This window comes from Mus caroli, chromosome 14, assembly GCF_900094665.2.
Source record: "Mus caroli chromosome 14, CAROLI_EIJ_v1.1, whole genome shotgun sequence".
Lineage (NCBI taxonomy): Eukaryota > Metazoa > Chordata > Mammalia > Rodentia > Muridae > Mus > Mus caroli.
In genome coordinates this window covers 40,628,668-40,645,051 of record NC_034583.1, presented here as the reverse complement: position 1 = coordinate 40,645,051, position 16,384 = coordinate 40,628,668, and the positions used below count along the sequence as shown (strand labels likewise).

Below are 16,384 nucleotides of genomic sequence, written 5' to 3'. Positions count from 1 at the left end.
CTTATTTTAAAGGTACTAGGGGCGGGGTTCCAGAATAAAATGGGACTGGTTGGAGGTCAGGCTAGGCAACCCCTGGGTCCACCTGCTATCACACCCTTACGACAGACTCTGGCCTTTCCTCAAAGCACATTCCACAGACTATCACCATACACTTCAGCCCAATACAGGATAACTCGCACGATGGACTTCAGACTGGTGTGTGCAAAAATAATGTGTTTGTTTCACTGTTTTGGCCTAGGGTAACACAGAGCCTGGCATTCACCACCCAAATCCTGGATGGATCAATAAACATATCTGAATCCATGTTCCCATCTATTAATTGTTATTAATAATACAGCACAGGATTGTTGCTTGAAAAATATGAGCAAATGAAATGAGATATGGCATCTGATAACTGGTGCATTGTGCCTTTACTGCATAAACTCTTACAGGAGGTAGATCTACCTAGGGATATCTGTACTTGCTGTGTAGCATTGGGCAACCAACCTTTTCTTCCTCTGTAAAGCTGATTATTTAAGGTATGACATTTGGTCATCAGTGTACTTCCCACAGTGTGTATTACAACATCAAGGACCCAGCAATGCTGTCTTTGATACCAGTCATTCATTTGACCACTCATTTGTCCAGCCATTAACATTTTATTGACAATGAGTACCAGGCAATGGTCCCTATGTAGGATATTTAATGGGGGAGAAGTCAGAGAGGGATATAGGGCATACCTCATGGACGCTCCAGCCTGGTGAGCTAGATCATGGAGTGAATAAGCAGTCAGATAAATAAGAGCCGACTGAGTCACCACTCAGAGGAGGCCAGAGTACTGCAGGCAGAGATGAACAGCAGGGTCAGGGAATCGTCCAACCAGCTTTTCTCCAGCTCCAATGCCAATGGTACCTGGCATCTTTGAGGATTCCCATTCTCTCCCAACTATGTGGTCTTTCTCCTTCATTCAAATCCTACAAGATGTGTTTTTAGTATTTTTTTTTTTTGCTCTACAATAAAGGTAAATGTTAACTATTTTTATCAAGTTGATGAAACCCACGTCTGAACACTAGTTCTTCACCTCAGAAGCTTCCTGGAAGTAAGGACTATGTCTTACCTGCCTGTGTTATTCCCATAGGATCTGACAGAGTTCCGGCCCAAACTCAAGGCTCCAAGAATGTACGTGTAATAGAAACAAGTCTGCGCTGCTCTTTAATGTCTCAATAAATATTTGCCCTATTTCAAATCAACTTCCACAGTCATCACGTTGTTCTCTAGTTAGCCAACTTTTATAAGTCTACTTTTTCTGCATATTATAGATGATGGATAAATCTGAAATAAACTATAAGAATCACAATTTTAATCCTCAAAAGGTTTAATATCCTCTGAGAAGAGGAACTCTTCCATGCTATAATCCCTGGGCCAATAGCCGATGACCTTCTGTCCCCTGTAGCATGTGGAAGTACCTTCCCAACACAAAATCTTGCTGCTGCTGCTGCTGCTGCTGCTGCTGCTGCTGGTGACGGTGATGATGATGATGATGACGACGACGATGAGTTCATGACCCTGTCAGAAAGAACAATGGCTATTCATTGCAACATAAAACCACCAAAGGGCTCTTTCTAGCAATGTAACTGCACTGCTCTAAGGAGATCTGTAAGTCATGCCCCATAAAAAGTAAACAGTACGATGTACAGAGAAATGGTTCACTTAGCAATTGTGTGCACTACTTTTGCAGAGGATGTGAGTTAGGTTCCCAGGATCCATACTAGGCAGTTCATAACCACCTGTAACTTCAGCTTCAGGGGGTTCCATAAAGAAAAGTTATCATGTCTCAAAACTAGAAACTCCAAAGATAGGAGTGTCTTATGTGAGACTTGTCTAGTGTCTCAGTGACTTCCAAAAGATGATGGTCTTTCTACCTGTCCAGTCAGCTTCATCCTACAGCTGGTTTCATTCCTGGTTCCAAGATGGTAGATCATAGCTTCTAGAGCCCTGCATGTTCCTAAGCAATGCATGGTCTGCTCAGTCCATACTACTAACTATCTCTGATTCTGTCAGTGATGACAAGAGAGCAGAATATAATGATTTAAGGCTCAGCTTTGGACCACATCGTCTATTTTATCCCAGAATAAGTCTCAGTGAGGTCAACTTCCACAAAATCATATAGATTCCCCACAAAGAAACTGGAGCCTGTTGGAAAGAGAAAAATGGAAACAAATGCTGGTATCCAGGGTAAAGCCTGCATGTTCAGGAGTCTAGACCCTTCAGTCACCCTGGAAATGAAAACTCATGCTAGTACACAGGGTCCCAATTGGCATCACTCTGTGAAGCCTGCACGATCAGGAAGCTAGACCCCTCAGTCAAACTGGTAGAGGAAAGATGAGATTTCTGAACCTCTTCCATCTCTTCCAAAACAAACAACAACTGTGGGTGAGGGGGGCGGGGAGAAGCCCACAGCATCTGAAAAATGTGTTCTGTTTGTTCTCCTCAGGGGAAAGAGTTACAGGAGCCAGTGTTTTAAATCTGTACTTGAAAATTCGTGCTGTAGAATTTTATACAGCTATGAAGTTGTAAAGTCATCCAACAACATATGCTCTTGTAAATGTTCAGTTTCCCAGGAGAGATGTAGAGTTCTACTTTCATGTATAATGAAATAACTCAAAAGAACTTTACCCCCAAAGCCTTTGCAAGTGAAGTCTGTTAGAATCCATCAGATCATTCATTCTTCTTACCGTTTTCCTCCTCTTGTCCATTTTCCATCCCTTATACTAGTTAACTTTCTGTTGCCTTTACACAAGCTAAGATCATCTGGGAAGAGGAACCTCAATTGTAAAAAATGTGTCCATCGGTGTAGCTTGTAAACAAGTCTATTGGGCATTTTCTTGGCCAAAGATTGATGTGGGAGAACCCAACCCACTGTGGGAGGCATCAGCCCTGGGCAGATGGTCCTGAGTAGCATAAAAAGGCAGGTAGAGCAAACCAGAGGAGACAAAGCCCATAAGCAGCAACCTCCATGGCCTCTGCTTCAGTTGCTGGCTTCTGCTTCTGTCCTGACTTGCTTCATGATAGACAGTAAGCTGTTAGAAAAAATCAATCCTGCCCTCTCCAAGTTAATTTTGGTCGAGGTATCTATCATGGCAATAGAAAGCCAATAAAGATACTATTTCTTGTTGTGGGTTGCCCTGGTGCTGTTTGTATTCCGATGATTATTCTGCTTCCTCAAGAGAGGCTGCCCCAATGAGGAATAGGAGGAGTAGATCACTGTACTCAGGTGATTTCTTGTAAACCTTCTCCCCATTTTAACTGGTCAAATAAAGGCTAGAGTCTAGGATTGAGCAGTGGAAGGGAAAGGTGGGGCTGGAGGTTTTGGAGAGTGGGGGAAGGAGGAAGATGGAGGAGGAGGAAGGGGAAGGAAGATGGAATAGAACTACATGGCCCAGAAAAGCCACAAGTAGCAAAAGATGTCAAAGCTGGGGAATAGAGTATTGTAGTGGTAAATCTGCACAATCTAGGCATGCAGCTTATAAATATTGTGACTGAGTTGTGTGATTTTGCACGGGAATATTGGGGTTGGAGACTTACCACAAGAACCTCTCCATTGTTCGCATGTGAAAGGTTACACAGCAGAATCCTTTAGAAAGTTGTGGGACCTTTAGGAGGAATTGGTCACCTAGGAAAGGGCTTGAGGCTTTATAACCCAGTCACATTTCCTGTCTTCTCTGTCTGTCCTGACAGCAGACACATCAGCTACTGCCTTCTTTGTCATGTCTTTCAAACGGTGAGCCAAAGTAGCCTTTCCCTCAAGTGGCTTTTTGTGGGATACTGGGTCACAGCAATGAGAAAAGTAGCTAAGAAACTACACCACCTCTCTGTGTGTCTCTTTCTCTCTGTCTCTTCCCGTACACTTTTTTTTTTTTTTTTGAGACAGGGTTTCTCTGTATAGCCCTGGCTGTCCTGGAACTCACTTTGTAGATCAGGCTGGCCTCAAACTCAGAAATCTGCCTGCCTCTGCCTCCCGAGTGCTGGGATTAAAGGTGTGGGCCACCATGCCCGGCCTCCCATACACTTCTGTCTCTCTCTCTCTCTTTCTGTCTCTGTCTCCCTGTCTTTCTCTGTATGTCTCTCTGTCTCTGACTCTCTCTGTGTCTCTGTCTCTCTATCTCACACATATATACACGCAGAGAGAGGGGAGGGAGAGAGATGAGGGGAGAGAGAGAGAGACTTTCTGTGTTTCTCTTTCTGGTTCCCCATTCTCTCTCATTTTTCATTTCTCTGTAGAATTTTGTGTGTCTGTGTTTTGAGTATAGTAGGGTGAATTTAGTGATGTAACATAGACATCTTTTTTCTTCCAATTTTTCTTAAGTTTGTGGATTTGTTTTGTTTTGTTTTGTTTTGAAGACAGAGGCTCACTATATAGTTAGGACTGTCAGGGAACTCACGATGTACACCAAGCTGGCTTTGAACTCAGAGATACTCTGCCTCAGCCTCAAGAGTGCTGAGATTAAAGGTTTCAACCACACTGGCTTCAGTAGAATTATTTTTATTCTTTTGTTTTCTCCCTATTTTTCTCTTTTGTGTTTCATTCTTTCTCTCCCCAAACGGTTCCCTGTAGATGGACTCATTTAGCAGGCATTTCTCTCGCCTGTGAAGAGAAATGGAAACAAGTATAAAAACTCATACCATTGATTCAGGTCCACCATGAGGGCACTGCTCCTAATTTGTGGCCTCTGATCTTTATCAGGTGGTAGAATCGCCATGTCTGATATGAAGCATCTGGCTTACTAAAATGTTCTTCATTTTCCAGGAAAGGTAAGAAAACTTCAGTCTACTTGCAGGGAAGCACCACAGACTCTTATCTCCCTAATCCTCACACCACCGTTGAGAGCCGAGAAGGCAGCTTAGTCTCCTGTGCCCCATTTCCGAGTTCTGAAGGAGCTGTAAGCACGGCACTTACTGGGCAATAGGATGACTGGACCTTTAAGCCTGTTGTTGTCTTTAGTTTGGGCTCATTTTTCAACTATGGCATTTCCACAGAGGAGCATGAAATCTCTTTCCAAATACCTTTATCCATTAAGTATCAGTATCATGGAGAAGGGTAGTTACAAACAAGAGACAATGACATTAAACTCAAATAAGATGTAGTAACTCGCTTACAAAATAAATGCATTGTGGTGTGGGGGTGGGTCTTAGCCAAACATAGAGCTCAAATAACAGAAATTCACTGCATATTCCCTAGGAACAATAATCTATCGAAAAAATGTGATTCAGATTTTTAAAACAACTTATGTATAGTTATTAATTAAATGTCATCATTTGAATATTAACACAAAATATTCTTTTAAAACATATAATGTGAATTTTGACTGCTGTTTTCTAAATAGCATGATCAGTAATGGTAAAGAAAAAAATCTGTCCCCTGTCCTCAAGAAAGGTGGTTCAGTATTGGTACTGGTGGTTATTTTCATAACCACCTGGTTATGAGAAGTAAAGTCTCAGTGAACTCCTTGATACTCTTCTCTGTAGCCTTAGGGGTTGTTCTCACAGGAATAGACAAATGCATTGTTTTCTGGCAGCAGAGGACTTGTGCATAAAACCAGCAGCTACCTTTCTTCAGGGACTGTTGTGGTCCTTGAACTGTGAATAATGAACTTTTTGGACCAGAAGAGGAGGGAGTGTGGTATCCAGTCTATATACACATTTGCCAAGCACTTGTCAGGTGATGAATATATATGTATATATAAATAAATGCTTTAAAACAGGGGGCAGCAAAGAGAGAAAAGAAAAATGGGAGAAAGAGTAAGTTTGGGGAGGTGCTAATTTAGTTCTATCTTGTGTTTGAGGTCTTTCGGTTCTTCCAATCTGATAGGGTGGACTCAGTCCTGTACACTCAGAAGGAAGTGAGTACTGCAGCTGTCATGGAAGCTGCAAAGTATCAGAGCTGTGAGGAGCGTGGATGTGAGAAAAGAGCTGGATCTTCAGTGTGAAAGGAGACCTCCATCATTCCAATAATTTATCTATTTTTATTTTATGTACATTGGTGACTTGACTGCATGTATGTCTGTGTGAGGATGTCGGAGCCCCTGGAACAGGAGTTACAGATGGTTGTGAGCTGCCTTGTGGGTGATGAGAATTGAAACCAGATCCTTTGGAACAGCAGCCAATGCTCTTAACCACTGCAGCTCCTGAGCTCCACCATTTCAAAAGCAGTAATAGAATCCAGTACCACAGAGGCATCAAGAAAAGCCAGCTCATGAAAAGAAAACTCCCCAAAGACTTTATATCACCTCTCATTTTAATAATCATGTATTTCTTTAAAATATGAAAAACATTAGCTGAAAATATATATTTTAAAGGCCTGAGCACAACTACATGAACCTTTAAGCCTAACCTAGCATTGGGAAGTTGAAACAGAAGGATCATGAGTTCAAGGTGAGCCTGGATTACACAGAACCCTCTGCCAAAAAGAAAAAAAGAAAATAAAAGGAAAAAGTAGAGGAATCAGAGATAGAGCAGTTGCCAATGTTGCCCAAAACCATGGGTATGAACCCTAGCAACACACACACACACACACACAAAACCAGATGATAGACATTTTCTCAAAGAAGATAAACAAGTGGCCAGCATACTCATGAAAAGATGCCCAGAATCCTTTGAAAAACTCAAATTAAAGCATCAGTAAGACACCTCCGAGGAGTGCACAGGCTGCAGAAGCAGCAGACCAGCTGGGACAGGGTCCTACAGGCCTACATTTGCACCCAGAAGGTGGGGCTGTTCTGCACCCCTCTGTGCACTGCTCTTGCCAGGAGACAGCTGGTCTCCCAGGAGTGCTGACACAGGCTTACAGACCCATAGGAGGAGCAAGCTCAAGCCAGAGACAGCAAGCAACATCTAACACCAGAGATTACCAGATGATCAATGGCAGATGCAAGAATCTTACCAACAGACACCAAGACTACTTGGCATCATCAGAACCAAGTACTCCCACCACAGCAAGTCCTGGATACCCCAACACACCAGAAAAGCAAGATTTGTACTTAAAATCATATCTCATGATGCTGGAAGAGGATTTTAAGAAGGACATTAATGACTCCCTTAAACAAATACAGGAGAACACAACTAAACAGGTAGAAGTCCTTAAAGAGGAAACACAGAAATCCCTTAAATAATTACAGGAAAATACAATCAAACAGGTGAAGGAATTGAACAAAACCATCCAGGATCTAAAAAATGGAAGTAGAAACAATACAGAAACCACAAAGGGAGACAACCCTGGAGATAGAAAACCTAGGAAAGAGATCAGGAGGGAAAACTCCAACACAAGGAGGGAAACTATGCCCTAGAAAAAGCAAGAAAGTAATCTTTCAACAAACCTAAAAGAAGATAGCCACACGAACAGAATCCCAACTCTAACAACAAAAATATCAGGAAGCAACAATTACTTTTCCTTAATATCTCTTAATATCAATGGACTCAATTCCCCAATAAAAAGACATAGACTAACAGACTGACTATGTAAACAGGACCTAACATTTTGCTGCATACAGGAAACCTACCTCAGGAACAAAGACAGACACTACCTCAGAGTAAAAGGCTAGAAAACAATTTTCCAAGCAAATGGTGCCAAGAAACAAGCTGGAGTAGCCATTCTAATATCGAATAAAATCAACTTTCAACCTAAAGTTATCAAAAAAGACTAGGAGGGGCACTTCGTACTCATCAAAGGTAAAATCTACCAAGATGAACTCTCAATTCTGAACATCTATGCTCCAAATGCAAGGGCATCCACATTCATTAAAAAAACTTTAGTAAAGCTCAAAGCACACATTGCACCGCACACAAAAATAGTGGGAGACTTCAACACCCCACTCTCATCAATTGACAGATCCTGGAAACAGAAACTAAACAGAGACACAGTAAAACTAACAGAAATTATGAAACAAATGGTTTTAACAGATATCTATAGAACATGTTATCCTAAAACAAAAGGATATACCTTCTTCTGGGCACCTCATGGTACCTTCTCCAAAACTGACCATCTAATCGGTCACAAAACAGGCTTCAACAGATACAAATATATTGAAATAATCCCATGCATCCTATCAGATCACCACAGTCTAAGGCTGATCTTCAATAACAACATAAATAATAGAAAGCCCACATACACTTGGAAGCTGAACAACACTCTACTCAGTGATAACTTGGTCAAGAAAGAAATAAAGAAAGAAATTAAAGACTTTTTAGAGTTTAATGAAAATGTAGCCACACCATACCGAAACTGCTGGGACACGATGAAAGCAGTCCTAAGAGGAAAACTCAGCTCTGAGTGCCTCCAAAAGAAACTAGAGAGAGCACACACTAGCAGCTTGACAACACACGTAAAAGCTCTAGAACAAAAGGAAGCAAATTCATGCAAGAGGAGTAGATGGTAGAAAATAATCAAACTCAGGGCTGAAATCAACCAAGTGGGAACAAAAGGAACTATACAAAGAATCAACCAAACCAGGAGCTGGTTGTTTGAGAAAATCAACAAAATAGATAAACCCTTAGCCAGACTAACAAGAGGGCACAGAGACAGTATCCTAATTAACAAACTCAGAAATAAAAAGGGAGACATAACAACAGAATCTGAGGAAATCCAAAAAAATCATCAGATCCTATTACAAAAACCTATGCTCAACAAAACTAGAAAACCTGGATAAAATGAACAATTTTCTAGGCAGATACCAGGTACTAAAGTTAAATCAGGATCAGATTAACAATCAAAACAGTCTCATATCACCTAAAGAAATTGAAACAGTCATTACTAGTCTCCGGACCAAAAAAAAAGCCCAGGGCCAGATAGGGTTAGTGCAGAGTTCTATCAGATCTTCAAGGAAGACCTAATACCAATACTCCTCAAACTATTCCACAAAATAGAAACAGAAGATACACTAACCAATTCATTCTATGAAGCCACAATTACTCTGATACCTAAACCACACAAAGACCCAAGAAAGAAAGAGAACTTCAGACAAACTTCACTTATGAATATCGATGCAAAAATACTCAATAAGATTCCTGCAAACAGAATCCAAGAACACATCAAAATAATCATCCATCATGATCAAGTAGGCTTCATCCCAGGGATGCAGGGATGGTTCAACATACAGAAATCCATCAATGTTATCCACTATATAAACAAACTCAAAGGAAAAAAAAACACATGATCATCTCATTAGATGCTGAGAAAGCATTTGACAAAATCCAACACCCCTTCATGATAAAACTCTTAGAAAGATCAGGAATTCAAGGCCCATACCTAAATATAAAAAAAGCAATTTACAGCAAACCAGTAGCCAAGCTGATCCTCAAGCTGTACCACAGAGCAACTGTGATAAAAACTGCATGGTATTGGTTCAGTGACAGACAAGTAGATCAGTGGAATAGAATTGAAGACCCAGAAATGAACCCACACACCTATGGTCACTTGATCTTTGACAAGGGAGCTAAAACCATCCAGTGGAAAAAAAGACAGCATTTTCAACAGTTGCTGGTTCAACTGGCGGTTAGCATGTAGAAGAATGCAAATCGATCCATTATTATTTCCTTGTACAAAGCTCAAGTCTGAGTGGATCAAGGACCTAAACATAAAACCAGAAACACTGAAACTTATAGAGGAGAAAGTGGGGAAGAGCCTCGAAGATATGGGTACAGGGGGAAAATTCCTGAACAGAACACCAATGGCTTGTACTGTAAGATCAAGAATCGACAAATAGGACCTCATAAAATTGCAAAGCTTCTGTAAGGCAAAGGACACTGTCAATAAGACAAAAAGGCCACCAACAGATTGGGAAAAGGTCTTTACCAATCCTAAATCCAATAGAGGGCTAATATTCAATATATACAAAGAACTCAAGAAGTTAGACTCCACAGAACCAAATAACCCTATTAAAAATGGGGTACAGAGCTAAACAAAGAATTCTCAACTGAGGAATACCGAATGGCTGAGACACACCTAAAAAAAATGTTCAACATCCTTAGTCATCAGGGAAATGCAAATCAAAACAACCCTGAGATTGTACCTCACACCGGTCAGAATGGCTAAGATCAAAAACTCAGGTGACAGCAGATGCTGGAGAGGATGGGGAGAAAGAGAAACACTCCTCTGTTGCTGGTAGGATTGCAAGCTTGTACAACCACTCTGGAAATCAGTCTGGTGGTGCCTCAGAAAATTAGACATAGTACTACCAGAGGATCCAGCAATACCACTCCCGGGCATATTACCCAGAAGATGCTCCAACTTGGAATAAGGACACATGCCCCACTATGTTCATAGCAGCCTTATTTATAATAGCCAAAAGCTGAAAAGAACCCAGATGTCCCTCAGCAGAGGAATGGATACAGAAAATGTGATACATTTACACAAAGGAGTACTACTCAGCTATTAAAAGCAATGAATTTATGAAATTCTTAGACAAATGGATGGATCTGGACGATGTCATCCTGAATGAGGTAGCCCAAACACAAAAGAACACACATGATATGCACTCACTGATAAGTGGATATTAGCCCAGAAGCTCGGAATACCCAAGATACAATTCACAAAACACATGAAACTCAAGAAGAAGGAAGATCAAAGTGTGAATACTTTGATCTTTCTTAGAAGGGGGAACAAAATTCCCATAGAAGGAGTTACAGAGAAGTGTGAAGCAGAGACTGAAGGAATGACTATTTAGAGAGTGCCCCACCTGGGGATCCATCCCATATACAACCACCAAACCTGGTCATTATTGTGGATGCCAACAAGAGCTTGCTGACAGGAGCCTGATATAGCTGTCTCCTGAGAGGCTCTGCCAGTGCCTGACAAATACAAAAGTGTATGCTCACTGCCATCCATTGGATGGAATACAGGATCCCCAATGAAGGAGCTAGAGAAAGGACCCAAGGAGCTGAAGGGGTTTGCAGCCCCCTAGAAGGAACAACAATATGAACTAACCAGTACCTCCAGAGCTCCCTGGGACTAAACCACCAACCAAAGAAAACGCATGGTGGGACTCCTGGCTCTAGCTGCATATGTAGCAGAGGATGGCCTAGTTGGTTATCAATGGGAGGAGAGGCCCTGGGTCTTGGTTCTATGCCCCAGTATAGGGCAATGCCAGGGCCAGGAAGCAAGAGTGGGTGGGTTGGGAGCAGGGGGAGGGGGGAGAGGATAGGGGGTTTGGGGAGGGGAAACTAGGAAAGGGGTTAACATTTGAAATGTAAATAAAGAAAAATATCAAAGAAAAAATATTAGAGCAAGAAAAAAATAATAAGATACCTCCTTATAGCTACTGTGGTGGGAGTCAGGAGAGGTGCAGAGAAGAGGAGAGAAAGGAGAGAAAGGAGCAGAGAGCAAGGCATAAGTCATGGGGGAATGAGGTGTGGAGAGAGTCTACAACAAGCACTTGGAAGGCTGCAGGGAAATTAGAACAGGTATTCATACAAAAACTTGTACACAGATGTTCCTAGCTCTGCTTCGTAACAGTCAAAGGGTAGAAATAAACCCAGTGTCCATCGACAAATTAAGTGAGAAAATAAAATGTGACATATCATACAGCGGATACTCCTCAGCTACAATGCATGAAGTCCTGCTCCGTACTACAGCACAGGGAAGCCAGGCCCACAAGACCACATTGTATACATTGTATACAACAGACGACAGGACACATAAATCTCTGGAGACTGATGGTTGCCAAGGACAGTTAAGGAAGGAAGAGCAGAAAATGACTGCTATGAAGCAGGTATATACCTTCTTCTTATACAGACAGGAATGTTCAGAAAATAGACAGTGGCAGAGAGGGCGCAATATTGTAGCATACTAAGTGCCACCAAGTTGTACCTGTAACATGGAATGAGTGTGGCTATTATGGTTCCGACTATTTCACATCAATGTTAAGAAGGAGGATGGATGGCAGCAGAGAGGAGGGAGGAAGGGAGGGGGAACTGGAGGGAGGGAGGGCTGGAGGGAGGGACAGAGGGAGAGACAAACTTGAGACAATGACAGAGTGCAATGGGTTAGAGCTCAGGTACAAATGCGAAAGCCAGGGAATGGAGGTGATGTCCTCAAAGCCAAACATCGAGCAGAAGATCTGGCAAGTGATGAATGCACTGCCCCTTTGCCGACAGAGCTCAAAGTGGGGGCATACGTCCGCAAAGGTGCTTCCGGTTTGGCTTGGTTTGGTTTGGTTTGAAGTTATAGCGCAATGGTTGTTGGGGGTGCGAGTGACTTGTACACACTTATTCTCTAGGAGAAGAGAATGCCAGAGAGGAGCGTATACATAGAGGGAAAACATGGCACTACAGAGGCAACTAGACCCTGCAGGGCGTGGGACAGATGTGGGTGGAAGCCACCCCTTTGTAAGGAGAAAGACAGATCATCATGAGAAGCAGCAGACAGGACATGAAGTCAGAGACCAGAGGTCCAAAGATTTGAGCCCGAGGGTTCCAAGACTAAAGGGGGCTTCGCCTGCCATCAGGTTAAGTTGCTCTACACTAATGAAAATCACTTGCTTGTCTTTGTGAACAGATGTTGCTATTTGAGCCTCTGTCCAGAGGTCCTGGTTAGTCCATCTGGGGATAAGTTACAGTCCCTTCAGGTGACTCCTCAGGCACAGTCATGGCTGAGAACCTATGATCTAGTCAGTCAGTTTGTGTAGGCCCAGCTTCTAGGGATTGTACCTCTGATATAGAATGGATGCCCTACCACACTGTATTTAACTATAGAGGTACCCTATGTGGGATTACCAAGCTATGCGTTCTCGACTGGTCTAAGGACAACTGGTTTTATTCTGGGCCACAGATGTCCTCTGACTATGTCAATCTATTTGTAATCCTATCCTCACCTATCCTCACAATGCATTGATAAGCAGCAATAAAATATTATTCAGAGAGAAAATCTGTAATTTTTTTTCCTTTCAATTATCTCAACTATCCAATGTGGTGGGGCTGACTTGTGTGCATGCATGTTCAGAGGCCAGAAGATGTCTGGCATCTTCTTCTATTTCTCTCCTCCTGGTTTTGTTTTTCATCCTCCTGTCTCTGTTTCCAATGCTGGAGTTACTGGAACATCTTGATGGGGGAACCTGAACCAGGTTCCTCCCACTTGAGCAACAAGTACTTTCCACACAGAGACATCCTCCCAGCCCTGGTAACTACGACCTTTATTCCCAATTGACACATAATGTATTCCATTCAAGAGAAATTTATTCAGGATCACCAAGTTTGAATGTGACACAGGCCCTTTCTGACCCGAGAGCACAAGAATGGCTCTTCTATCACATATTCACGTTGACATGGCATTTAATGGTGGTCTTGGCAGGAGCATCTTCAGCTCCTTCCTTTGGAAAAACGTAACTGCACCTCCCTTTATAGCAAAAGCAAGATTGGAAGCTGGAGGCATAGCTCAGTGGTAGGGCACATGTTTAGTGTGTGCTCCTGGATTCAATCTGCAGGGCTAAGCCACCACAGATCCCTAGAGAGCAAGGCCATCTCAAGACTAATTAATAATGAAAGCACGTGTGTGAGGGTGCCTGAACACACAGGTTTGCACTCAGACCTGCTTTGGACCTGAACCCCAAAATACCCTGGTTCTATGATCTTGAACCCACATAACTTCAAATGATACCTGTAGCACGCATGGTATTGACCATGGAAGAAAACGTGATGTGTGTTAAAGGATAAGCCAGGAGCTGGTATAGTATTTCTGTTTTTTACAGAAAGGCACTGATCTTCATCACTATGGTAACTCTAAACAGTGTCATGTTTCCTTCAGAGCATCACGAGGGGCTTGATGGCCTCCATTGGAGATGCAAAGGTTTATGGGTTTCCAGAATGTTCTGTACAGATGGAAATGCTCTTCAGTGTACCCCATCTAAAATGGTAGCCGTGGATCAATGTGACTGTTGAGTTTGTGAGACTTGCTTAGTTTGACGAGTGGGTTAGATATTTTTCTTAAGTAAAACTAAATCTAAGGGCTGTTTAAATGGCCAAGGAGGTAACGGGATTTGCACTACCTTATGATCAAAGTCTCTTCAATGGAAAACAAACTGTTGAAAGTCTGATGAGAAAGTAAAACTCCCTGTGATGTCCTACATTTTAACATTTTTAAGTTATTAAAAACCCCTAAATGTGCCAGACATAGTGGCATACACCTTTAAATCCCAGCCCTGGAGAGGCAGAGGCAGTCAGATCTCTGAGTCTGAGGCCAGCCTGGTTTACAGAGGAAGTTTCAGAACAGCTAAGATTACACATAGAAACTCTGTCTCAAAAATAAAACCAAAATAAAACAAAAACAAACAAAAAACAAACTATAAGAGCAGACAGGCAGTGGTGGTGAACACCTTTAATCCTAGCACATGGGAAGCAGAAGTAGGCAATCTTTGTGAGTTGGAGGCCAGCCTGGTCTACAGAGGGAGCTCTAGGATAGCCAAGGCTACACAGAGAAACCCTGTCTGGAAAAACTTAAAACAAACAAACAAACAAACAAACAGAAAACATAAGTGATTACCCACCATGCAGGAAGCCCTGGAGCTGATCCCCAGTATAGTATAAAACCAGGTGTGGTGGCCCAGGCCTGTGATCTCAGCACTGAGGAGGTAGAGGCAAGGGAAGCAAGTGTTTAAGGTTGTCCCAGGCTACAAATGAGTTCAAGATCAGTGTGGACTGCATGAGATCCTATCTCAAAAAAAGGGCTCGGGGGGAAGGAAAGACAGAAAAGTTCTTTTAAGCCTTTTAAATTTCCCCCAAAAGCTTTCAACCTGCAAAGAAGTGATGGGGAGTGGGTACAAAGATACAGGACACAGCAGCTTCACTAGGTACATGATGCCCTGCAAAGGCGTGGGCATGCACTGAGCAAGGCCACTCATGGCGGTTCCTAAATGAGAAGCCTTGAAAAGGGAGCATGCCCAATCACAGCTCAACAGGAACGCCCAGGCAAGAAAAAAGCTAAGGCAGACACTCAGTAAAGGAAAGAACAATGTTGCAATCTGTAGGACAAAGTAAATCCATAGAGAGCCCTGACAGATAAACAGAATTATAGAAGAAAAGAAATTACGTTAATAAATTTCACTATTTTTTATGTGCATCAATGCATGGCTTATAAATAAAAGTACATAAAAAGTATTATTCTCCATCAAGAAACTATTGTTCTGTTTTGTATTGTATTGTATTGTATTGTATTGTATTGTATTGTATTGTATTGTATGGAACGCATAATGTCTTTTCACACTATGCCATTTGCATGGGCTGATTTTCAGGATACAGTAATGATTTTATAAATACTTTTTTTTATTTTATTTTACAATAATGCTGGGATCAAACCCAAAGCCTCACACACGCAGGCAAGTACTACACCAGATTTCCACCCCAAACATCTAAGTTTAAAGGAAAAAAATAGGCAAGTGCAGAAAATTATATATTTACATTTATATTCATTTGAATGTGTTTAATTTTCAGTGTGCATAAATATGCATTTAAATATATATACTCAAAGTGAACAAATTATAGTATGCTTTGGTTTTTTTTTTTTTCAGAGAAAGGGTGTGTGTGGGTGTGAGTGTTTAATCTGCTTATGGTAATTCAATAAACTGTGGAAGGATAAACCACAAAATTATTTTAATGGCTATCTATTAAAGGAGAGACAGGATAGACTGGAAGTAAGAAAAAGAAAAACTGGATTTCGTTGGCCAGGTGAAGTAGTGGTCAACTGTAATATCTGCTCCTGGGGAGGCTGAGGCGAAAGAATTACTTAAGCTCAGGGGTTAGAGGTCACTCTGGGCAACATAAAAAGATTCTGTCTCAAAGAAAATAAAACAGATACACAGCTGAGAGCTCACCTATCTCACCCTGGCCTGTCTTCCTCCCGGGACTGCCACTGTCTGTGGTTTACCAGACAGACCAGGCTTTTAGTCTTAAAACTAGGGCTATCCCTGGCAAACATCAATGGTTGGTCAGCCTCTACTTCCTACAAGCAGCGTCATTATTAGATGTTTTAGTATTTGTCAGACTGTCCAGGATGGTCCATTCTGAAATATCCAGCTACTTGAGAGATGTGAGAGGTGGGACTAAACTGGAAGGATTACGGCTTTTGAGCCAGCCTGAGCTAAGTAACAAATTCAAGGCAACTTGTCATCCTCAGATAAATACATACATACATACATACATACATACATACATACATACATACATACATAAAAGGCAGGGATGGGCAGGATGTAAATAAAGTGAAAGAGTGATTACCCAGCATGCATGAGGTCTTGGGTCCCATTCCCATTGTAAAAACAACCAAGTAAACAAATAAGCAAACATTCTCTCAGGCTTTAAGAAAAATGATGCAGTGTAGGTTTTGTTTTCATCTTTTCTAATAATAATGCCATACTATTCATTT

The 16,384-nt window shown here is 41.8% G+C and overlaps 1 long non-coding RNA gene across 1 annotated transcript in view; it reads right to left on the bottom strand.

The window, feature by feature from the left end:
• Nucleotides 1–1,340: 1,340 nt before the first annotated feature.
• The window catches only part of LOC110308844, a 124,506-nt gene continuing 109,462 nt past the window's right edge, over nucleotides 1,341–16,384 (bottom strand). The window contains exon 5 of the long non-coding RNA XR_002379610.1: nucleotides 1,341–1,545. This is a non-coding gene — a long non-coding RNA (uncharacterized LOC110308844). The remainder of the gene's footprint in view (nucleotides 1,546–16,384) is intronic.